Source organism: Hakea prostrata, chromosome 5, assembly GCF_041222555.1.
Source record: "Hakea prostrata isolate BN-2017 chromosome 5, UWA_Hpros_2, whole genome shotgun sequence".
NCBI classification, from domain to species: domain Eukaryota; kingdom Viridiplantae; phylum Streptophyta; class Magnoliopsida; order Proteales; family Proteaceae; genus Hakea; species Hakea prostrata.
In genome coordinates this window covers 52,001,769-52,012,440 of record NC_142604.1, presented here as the reverse complement: position 1 = coordinate 52,012,440, position 10,672 = coordinate 52,001,769, and positions in this window count along the sequence as shown.

Below are 10,672 nucleotides of genomic sequence, written 5' to 3'. Positions count from 1 at the left end.
CTCTACCCGGACACCGGCTGAGATCTTGCAGGTCCCTTACTATCCACAAGCAGTGTGTGTGGATACCTGCAGGAGCAGATCCGGACAGCCATCTCGATGCCGTACGAGCTTCGCGAGATATGCTCTATGCTATGGGATAGCCGCCGATGCTTCACACCGTGGACTAGCAGACGGATGACGGGTTCTGCACGTATTATCGGTCGCATAGTCGGCCGAAACATCATGCCGAAAGCCGGACATCACCATCGGGTCACAGTGATGGAGGCCTTGGTCATTTATCGCATCTACATGGGCTTCGAGATCGATCTCTCCTACATCATTCAGCAGGTCATGCCGGACTTAGTTCTCGCGGCCTAGCATGCGGAACCTTTGCTATGGGAGGCTTCGACTTTGATCTTCGGGCATTTCGGGGTGAGTTTCGAGGATACTCCGATGGACACTAGATCACGGGGATACCCCATTGGGACTCGGACCATTCGACGGATGAGACTACATTAGTTAGAGAGATCTCCTGGTCCAGAGGGTGAGGATGATGATGAATCGAGAGGATGAGGATGAGGGATCGGAGGATGGAGGAGAGGATATCGGCCCCGATAGTGATGATCAGGCCGGAGATGATACTGAGATATGCGCGAGGCTGAGCTCGTGCATCACGAGTTTCCTTCATCACACTTCGAGGCGGGCGGCCCTTCACATGCGGTTCCGGAGACTTCGGATCTTGGTGCACAGATGAGATCGATGACTTCCATGCTAGAGAGGATGGAGGTCGGGACAGAGCAGATGTACGAGAGGATGGAGTCACGACGGGATAGGATAGAGCATCGGGTGACTCAGCTAGCGAGAGGAGTTCGAGCATACAGAGATCGAGTAGATCACCTAGATAGACCGTACCTTAGGATTTTCCATTTATGCTTTTCGGATGTAATCATTGTAAAAACTTTTGAAATTAATGAAGTTCATTTTGTTTCTCTTTAATTATTGTATGTTATGCACTTCTCTTTTCCTTGCATTAGTGTCATTTGTTCAAGTATAATTATGGTATGTTATTCAGAGAATGTTCGTTATGCCTCAAAGTTCAAGTTTCTAATTCAGTGTTCTATTATTCACTTCTAAGAGTAGAAGAGTCATTTCGGATCAATGACTCGAGAATGTTCAGTTGTTGTCTTTTGTGGTTAGGATCTCCTCGAACCTTGGGCTCGATACCAATCATCACGCCCTCCCGCCGGTACCCTATCCGGCATACCCGAGAGTGTGATCCACAGCCCGAAGATCGGGTATCGAGTGATCAACCTCCCACATAAACAATAACATAATCATGAACAACCATAACAAGAGTGCGGAACATAAATCATAGATCCAATAATGAAAGAATGAATCATAAACGAATCAGAATAATAGATATAATCAGAGTATCAACAGATAAGTAAAGTGAAGCAAAAATCCCACTTTACATCCAGAGGGAAAAGTAGCTCGAAAGAATAAACTAGACAAAATCTAATCCCAGTAGCAAGTACATTGGGTAACTAAATTATTCTCCACTTTGTAGACGACATCCTTGTAGGTGTAGATCTCATAAATAGCACAAGGACGCTTCCACTCAATGGTCGGACTAAGCATCGTACGGAGCATAACCACTCGCGGGATCTTCGGAGTAATTGTGGTAACCGCAATCACCTTCCCGGAGATATGTCTCTTCGCCTTGCGCTTCTTCATAGGGACCGTCATAGTACTCGGTACTGCAGGATAGTCTAACAACATTGTACAATAAAGGAATGAGTTTCAAAGAAACTCAGTAAGGCAGTTAAAATCCATAATAACATAAATGGCAGGATTCCAGAACAATCATAAATGCAAAATGATATGAGACAAACAATGAATGAATGAATCTAACTCTATGGATGCTGGTCTCTATTGGCAGACATGCTTTAAGTCATAGCACCGTACTTCTTTAGGAAAGTCCACTCACATCCTCAACCATTTAAGATATCTTGGATTCTCTCACGGATCATTTCACCGGTCTTGAGCAGCCGATTGGTAATGGGTCCTTCGTCCCTCGGGACAAACCTTGGCAGGGGGTTAAGTCAACACACTCTCTCACAACCATTTGGTATAAGTCTTGGCGCATGTCGGGGTAAAACCTAGCCAAATGCAAGTCTTCTACTTGGTTACATCAAGTCGGATCCAGATACTTCCATTCCTCGTCCCTGACGATCCTTTCCGGTATCCTTCACACTAGAGTCAGCGTATCCTATGGCACCGACCAACTCGGACTACGGACTCATCAACCCTATTGGTTATCCACATATGGTAAACGGGAAGCTCTCACGTCCTCTCACGGGTTGGTTACCGGTCTTAAGCGCCCGTGAGCCCAAGTCTAACCATATGCAACCCTACCAATAAATGGCCCCCACAATGTGATTCCTGTCCTCTCACGGGTTGGTTACCGGTCTTGAGCGCCCATGAATCCCCATTGCTACCACGGGTCGTTCGGTCTCAATACCCCTCCGATTAGGGTCTGACATAACAGGACATCCTAGCCAAACACTACTAGACAATCCTATATATGTCATCCAACAGTTTAGGAAGGTGTCCAGAGGGCATCTCCGGAAATATCCCATAATATTCCCGTAGTAGTCCAAGGACAGAAGTGTCGAAAGGACACCTCTCCTTTCCAAACCATACGTAAGCATACACATGCATCAATTCATATCATCACATATATGGTAACTACATATATGGAAAGAAATCAATATAGCAATCACTTGTATAACATTGGTAAGTAAATCATACATGAATCAATTCAATATGAATAAGTAATGCTACTGTAATCAAAGTTATGCAACAGTAGTATATCATTGTAAGAATCTAATTTAGGAAACATATTAATGATATTCAAATATAGAAACTAGATTCATGCTATCTATGTAATTAAGGAAATAACCATCCTTACCTTTTATAACTCGCAAAGAATCCTAAGAAATCAAGTAAGATCTTGGCAAACTTGAGAAGAAGGTCCTAAACAAGTATATACAACATATTAGGAAAGATCCCTAACAGAAAATATATCAAAACATCCGAAAGCAGACCAATCTGGAGTTGCTTGTACTCATTGGTCGAGTGGTCCATTCCGACCAATCAGTCGACCAATGCAGACTGTAGCCTATAAAATCAGAGTTTTAAGATATGAAATCCGAATTTGGTGGTTCAAAAGGGTACTAATCAAGGGGTAGACTACATCAGTAGTATTCTTGCATATAGGGGACCTCAAAACACTAATCAAATCAAGGTATCAAGATCCAAATTAGGAAACAAAAAGTTACCATAATTAACTCAAACATGGATCTTGATGAATTTGAAATAGAAAACGAAGACAAGAACAATAGGAGGATGGATCATTGCTTTCGGTAATGAAAACATGAAAACATACATAGGTCTTCATGGAATAAGGCTTAGAAGCATAAATCTAAATAAGGAAATAAAACCTACCATATATGTAACTATCATGCATCATGAAGAACACATAGTAAGGTAGAAGAGAACAACTAGAATTCTATGGATTATGGATCATGGAAAGAAAACACAACCATTAACCACTAACATGATCAATGAAAGAAGATCCAAAGAGATCAGAATTCAGATTAGAAGATAAACAGAGATTAAATCATGGTTTGATCATGAATCCTTCAAAAGCTTGCAATGATCATGGTTAAGATCATTGTTCTAGCCTTAAATCCTTAGGATGATCATGAGAGCATGTTCAGAGATGTTTGCAACAGAGGATGCAGCATCTCTTCCACTGTCTCAACTCAAAAAGGAAAGAAACACAAAGATGGAGGAGAAGAAGAGAGAGTAGACATACCTTTTGATGCAAAAAGAAGAGTTCCGACGAAGATCCGCCAAGAAAACTCCAAGGATGCAAGAGAGATGACTTGCAGAGGTCTTTGGTTCGTTCCAGAGGGTTTGGAGGCAGCAAATACGAAGTGGACTCGAGGTTAGACTTAAATAGAGCAAGAATCAACCTAATTGCCAAAGACAGCACTCATTGGTCGAGTGGATTGGTCGATCGGCCCGATCGACCAATCGGTCGACCAATGCCGACAAAGAAGGCCAAAACAGGGAATTGAAGGCCCAGATCAAATCCAATCCTAAAGGGGTTTTGCACACAAGTCAAGTGACTTACCTAGTAGGTAGAAATGCCTTCAAACCAAGATAGAGAGCACTCCAAGTCCATCAACTAATTAGATCTTCATCAGGATTCTGTTTCCATAAATAGAACCTCATCATCAACCTTCATGGATTCAAAGCCAGACACCAAGTCCTCTCTTGGGATGGCCCAAAGCTGACTTCTTACTTTACTTCGGGTCATCGGACCTACAAATAACAAGGTTTCCGGGTCAAGGTTAGGGCTGGGTTTCACACATGAAATTATGGTTTTGGTTGTATTTGTAATTGAAACAGGGTTTGGGTCAATTACTAGTACTGGGGTAAACTTGTAATTACATTGGGATTAGGGTTTTAGGTTTCCCTATAAATAGTCTCTATGGGATAACCTAGGAGGCACGGAAGCAAAGGCTAATACTTTGTGGGTGTGAGAGTGGTGTGAGGTTTCCTAGAAATAGTAAAACTCTTTTTCTCTTTGGTGGACGAAGGCAGGGTTTTGCCGAACCACGTTAAATTCCCCTCGTGTGATTTGCTTGTGTTCTTCTCTGTTCGTGGTTGTGCATCCATTATCCCTAACAATCACAGCTGCTTCACCATCGTGGATGTAGGTTAAATCAAGCAACCGAACTGCATTAAAACCTTGTGTCTTCTTCTCTATTACTTCTTCTATTTCTCAAATACAATATCAATTTCTAACTTCACATCTCTCCCATCCCATGCGTTTCCATCCCTCAATAACTTTCTCTCCATCAAGTTGAATGAATGTAGTACCTTGTGTGGAAGTCTCAACTTATTCCATTACTGTGTACGTATAATCTTTAAGGGATTGTTGATGGGATAGATCCATGCCCACCTGCCACCATTGCAGATTCATCTTCCACAACGTCCATCCCTCCAAAGCAAGTTCCTGATCTAAAGTACAACCATCAGATACACTAGCATCAACTCTTAATGTGTTGGCTCATTGGATTGTTAAATGAGAGTATGCATGCCCAAGTAATCGGTTGCACCAATTCTAAAGAAGTCTAGGATCAACTAGAGGAGCTCTAGTCCACTTCCTCCAATGCCTGGGTGATGCAACTTTGTCTTCATCTTCAAAATATTAAAAAGGGAGGTAACACCATTCATGATTATCTTCTTAACTATTGCAGATTAATTAGCTTCTATTGCAAGACTATAACCAATGAGGATCTATGCTTATATATTTTAAATGGTCTTGGTCTTGAATATACTGCATTTGTTACCTCTGTTTCTACTCTTGAGAATTCAGTTTTTTATATGAATTATGTGGTATGCTATTTGTCACACCCCACTTGTCACATCCCCCCAGCCGGTACCCTAACTGGCATACCTGGGAGTGTGATCCACAGCCTCGAAGATCAAGTATTGAGGAAATCATCCTCCCACATATACAATAACATAATCAGAAATAATCAAGGTTTTAATATTATAAACAAAAGATTCAAAACAGGAAATGAATAATCAATATAATCAGAGTGCGGAAATGATACCAGATGTAATCACATCAAAAGAAGTAGAGTGAGGCGGAAACTCACTCCATAGCTACAGCGGAAAAGTAGTGTGTAAGTCTAAAAAGAATTACAATGATTCTAAAGAAAAGTAAGGAAATAAAATCAAACAGAACTACGAGTTTTCTATCCTATAGATGACATCTTCAAAATAGTGGACTTTGTCAGTCCAACATAGATGTTCCATCTCTACATTATGTCTAATCGTAGTACGCAATGTGATCGCTTGATGGATCATCAGGGTAATTTTGATGGTCGCCAACACCTTGCGTGTAGTACGCTTCATCGGCCTGCACTTCATCATACTGTCCTTCATAGTAGTACTTGTAGGATAATCTAACAAAACATTGTACAAAAAGGAATGAGTTACTCAGTAAGGCAAGTTAATTCATAACATCATAAATAACATGCGGTAAATCATAACAAGATGCAATGCAGTATGAAACAGATAATGTATGTATGCATCTAAACTCTATGTATGCTGGTCTCTATTGGCAGACATGCTTTAAGTCATAGCACCGTACTTCTTTGGGTAGGTCTCATCTCACAACGCCTGTTGGTAGTGGGTCCGGCATCCCTCGGGACATTCCATGGCTGGGGGTTAAGTCACCGCTCTCTCACATCACCATTGGTCTAAGTACTGGTGCATGTCAGGGTTAAGCCTAGCCCAATGCAAGTCATCTACTCAGTCACATCAACTCAGTTCCAGATACGTCTATTCCTCGTCCATGATGATCCTTTCTGGTATCCTTCACACTAGAGTCCTAATAGTCCCTGACTACGGACTCATCAACCCTATTGGTTATCCACATATGGTAAATGGGAAGCTCTCATGTCCTCTCACGGGTTGGTTACCGGTCTTGAGCGCCCATGAGCCCAAGTCTATCCATACGTAACCCTCCAATAAATGGCCCCCACAATGTGATTCCCATCCTTTCATGGGCTGGTTACCGGTCTTGAGCGCTTGTGAATCCCCATTGCTGCCACGGGTCGTTTGGTCTCAATTCCCTTCCGAATTGCGTCTAATATAACGGGGACATCCTAGCCAAACACTGCTAGACAGTCCTAGGTATGACAACAAATGATTCGGGAAAGCGTCAATGGGCATCATCGGAGAACATCCCATACTATTCCCTCTGATGTCCAAGGACAAAAGTGTCAAAAGGACACTCCCCAATCCCAAACCATACCTAATCAAACACATTCTCAGATCAGTCATGTCATACACAATCAACAATTCATCATATAAAAGAGAATATAAAGTCATGATCTAATTATTAAACAATATAGTAATAAGCAATTCATATAAGCTTGAATAATGAAAAAGAAAACATAAGTAAAGTGCTACTGTACTTACAGTAGTATATCAAAAGTTTAAAGTACAGGAAAAGTACATAAACTCAGAGTTTCATAAAGTATAAACTCAAGAGTGTGCGATCTATGTTATTATGAAATAACTGTCCTTACCTTGATTATCGCTGAAGATAATCCAAAGATCAAAGAGAGAGACACCAAACTTGGCAAATAGACTCCTAACAATCATAGATACAACATTAGGAAAGATACCTAAAAGATTAGAGAGCAAACGAATCAAACTGAGCAAAAAATGAAGCTACTGCCTCCTTTGGTCGAGTGCTTGGTCTACTGACCCAGTCGACCAAGCAGTCGACCAACCGAGTCAGTACGGAATTGCAGAAACTAGATCGGTCATAACTTCTTCGTTTGAAGTCGGATTGATCCGAAATTCGAAGGGGAACTTCCTAGAATGTATTAGAACTATACGGGAAGGTAAAATCATCAAATCAAGGTCAAGAGATGGGTTCTTGATTTGAACCAAGAAACTAGGGTTTCCACCTTATGGCTCTCATGAAAATGCTAGGGTTACAAGATGAAAGGGAATAATTGCTAACAAGAAAATAACAAGAAAATCATTGGAAAGAGTTTAGATTAACATCAATATAACTCATGTGGTTACCCTGACATGGGAGGTTACCAAAGGTTTCCAGATAGATCATACAAGGTCAAGGTTTCAAGAAAATATTCGGGTAGGGTTAAGATCACAATGACGATCATATATCTCAAAGAATAGAATGAGATCATGAAGGGATGGTTGTAAGGATGCATCATCTTCTTCTTGATCTCAATTAAGAACAAGATCGAAGAAAAGAAATTCGTAATGTCGAAGTGATTACTAACCTTGAATTGGCAGATCAGAGATGAGAAGCATCAGATCTGCAGAGGAATCATTTGAATCACCAGAAAGAGTTTCGGAGAGGTCTTCTCACATTCAAAAAGTGTTTAGGAGGCTGTTGTAACTAAGAAAAATGAAGTAGGGTTTAAATAAAAGTGAAAAACCCTAAAATTGCATTTTCTCAGATTTAGCAAACCTTTGGTCGAGTGCTTGGTTGACTGGCCCACTCGACCAAGGAGTCGACCAAGCAGAACAACAAGGCCAAAATAGGGAAATGGAGGATCAAATGGGCTCTAAACCTCAAGGGCTTTTGCACACATATCAAGTGACATACCTAGGGTATAGAAATGCCTTCAAACCAGGTCAGATAATACTCCAAGTCCTTCAACTAATCTCATCTTCAGACATGTGTAGCTTCCTTTCCAGATCAGTACAGGCTTTCAAGATTTGAACTCCACCATCAATATCGATGGGTTCAGAGTCAAACACCATGTCGTCTATTGAGATGGCCCACAGCTAGCTTCTTCCTTTACTCCGGGACTTCGGACCTAAAAGCAACCGGGTTTCCGGGTCAAGGTCAGGGTTAGGTTAGGGCTGGATTTTACACCACTCGCCGGTATCGATCCCACTACAAGATCCACAGTTTACCATCAATGATAATAAATGCATGCAATAATAATCAAGAGCAAGAATAATCCAACTAATTAAATAAAGGGGATTACATGAGTCCAATACTCAAAGGAATAATCAAAGAAAGAAATAAAGTAATTTATGTTCTAAAATTTGTAGAGTTTAGCAGAAGCAAGTTAAACGAATTATGTTTGATTCTTTTAGTTCGCTCGAGGGCAATGGTCTTTTCATCAAATTTTGCAATGAAGGGAGCCATCTAGCTTTCCTCCATTGACTTCTCAAAATGGTGTGCTACCTACCTCTTCCTGCCATCAATGGGTGCTATAAGCGCACTCCAAGCATCTGCAGGTCGCTTCATGACATACATCTCCGTTTCCCATTGGCACCTCCATAACCTCTTCACAGGGGTCATTCTAGTCATACAGAATTTCTCCTGATCCAGTATACCCATCTATATAATATAATGCAACATTCAAAAAGGAATGAGTTCTAACGAACTCAGTAAGGAAACACATGTCACATACATATCGACATTGTATCATGGTAATCAACATATATAAAGAATGATATGCAAGTATATGGATGTAGCTATAAATCTAACTATGCAAGTCTCTAAATGGTAGACATGCTTTAAGATATAACACCAGCCATCCTCTGGGTAGGTCTAGTCACTCTAATCCTTCACGGACTGGTTACCTCTGTTGGGATCTTGAGCAAGGGGTTTAGTCCTCATCAATCAACCATGGCTGGGGTTTAGGTCTACACTCTCTTACCACGACCATTGGCATGAGTACTGGTGCATGTCAGGGTTTCTAATCCAATGCAACATCATATAGTGACATACTACATGTAGTCCAAATACTTTCCCTATGGCACCAACCAACTCAGTTCATTATCCTTCTCTACCTATGAATGAGAATCCTCATGGACTGGCTACCTTTGTTGGACTCCATTCCCTAACCCTATGGTCATCCACATATTGTTGGGGTGGATGCTCTCATGACCCCTCATGAGTCCCAGCCGCTCCTTGGATGTCCATGAGCCTAAACCCTAACATATGCAACCCTACCAATACATGATCAACAGTGAACCACTGAATCTCCGCACGGACTGACTACAGCTATAGGATGAGACAGAGTCACATCACCGTCATCATGGGTCAATTGGCTTCAATTCCCCTACCGAAATGTAGTAGCATGTATGGGTACCTAGCCGTGCATTCTAGACCTCCTAGGTATGTCATCCAACAACCAGGATAGTGCTGGGGGCATCGGTAAGTAGTGTCCCATACCACATCCCTTGATATCCCAAGCAATGGATACCCAATATGGATACCCTCCACCATAGTTACAACACATCATAACTCATCATTACATAATTAGTCATTCAACATCATAAAGTAATTGAAATACATCTAAACATGATCCACAATATATATTCAACTATGAATCATTGCATCATACCATTACAACAAATTATAAGAATAATGATGCATACAATTAATTAAACAATTCATCATAGATCATATCTCATCATATATAAGAGTGTGTCCTTACCTGTCAGAATGTAAAAACTACTGTAATTGTAGTTGAACCTCACAATTAGAAAGTCCAAAGAACTTCAGAGACTACCTAGAATAGGGTTGTAAAAATACATTAAAGATAGGAGTCAAAATAGAGCAACAACTGAACTGACTTAGCTACTGTGAACTAGCCAGTTGCGTGGGGCGGTTGGTTGGTCAAGCGACCTCCACTATTCCAGACAACTTCCAAGTCTGAAATTCCGACTTTTAATCTCTCAATTTTTTATCCGATTTTGGGATGATCTAGATCCGAATTTTGTCTTTAAGGAGGCTACAACACAAGCACAAACCAAAACCCTAGAATTCTAATGATTAAATAACCACATCATCTCCTTTAATCAGATCAATCCTTTATTTGGATACAAGGATCCGTTTTCAGACATGATCTAACCAAAATCACTAATGGAAGGATAGAACCATCACAAATAACTCCCTACCAATCAAGGAGGATAGATTCTCACCATTCAAAGAGATGAGGAAATGATATAGATGGTGTGAGATCAACTTACCTTCGAAAGATTTGCTAAACTGACAAGGGAATGAATCTTCCTTGCAAATCACGCTTCCTTCACCTTCCAC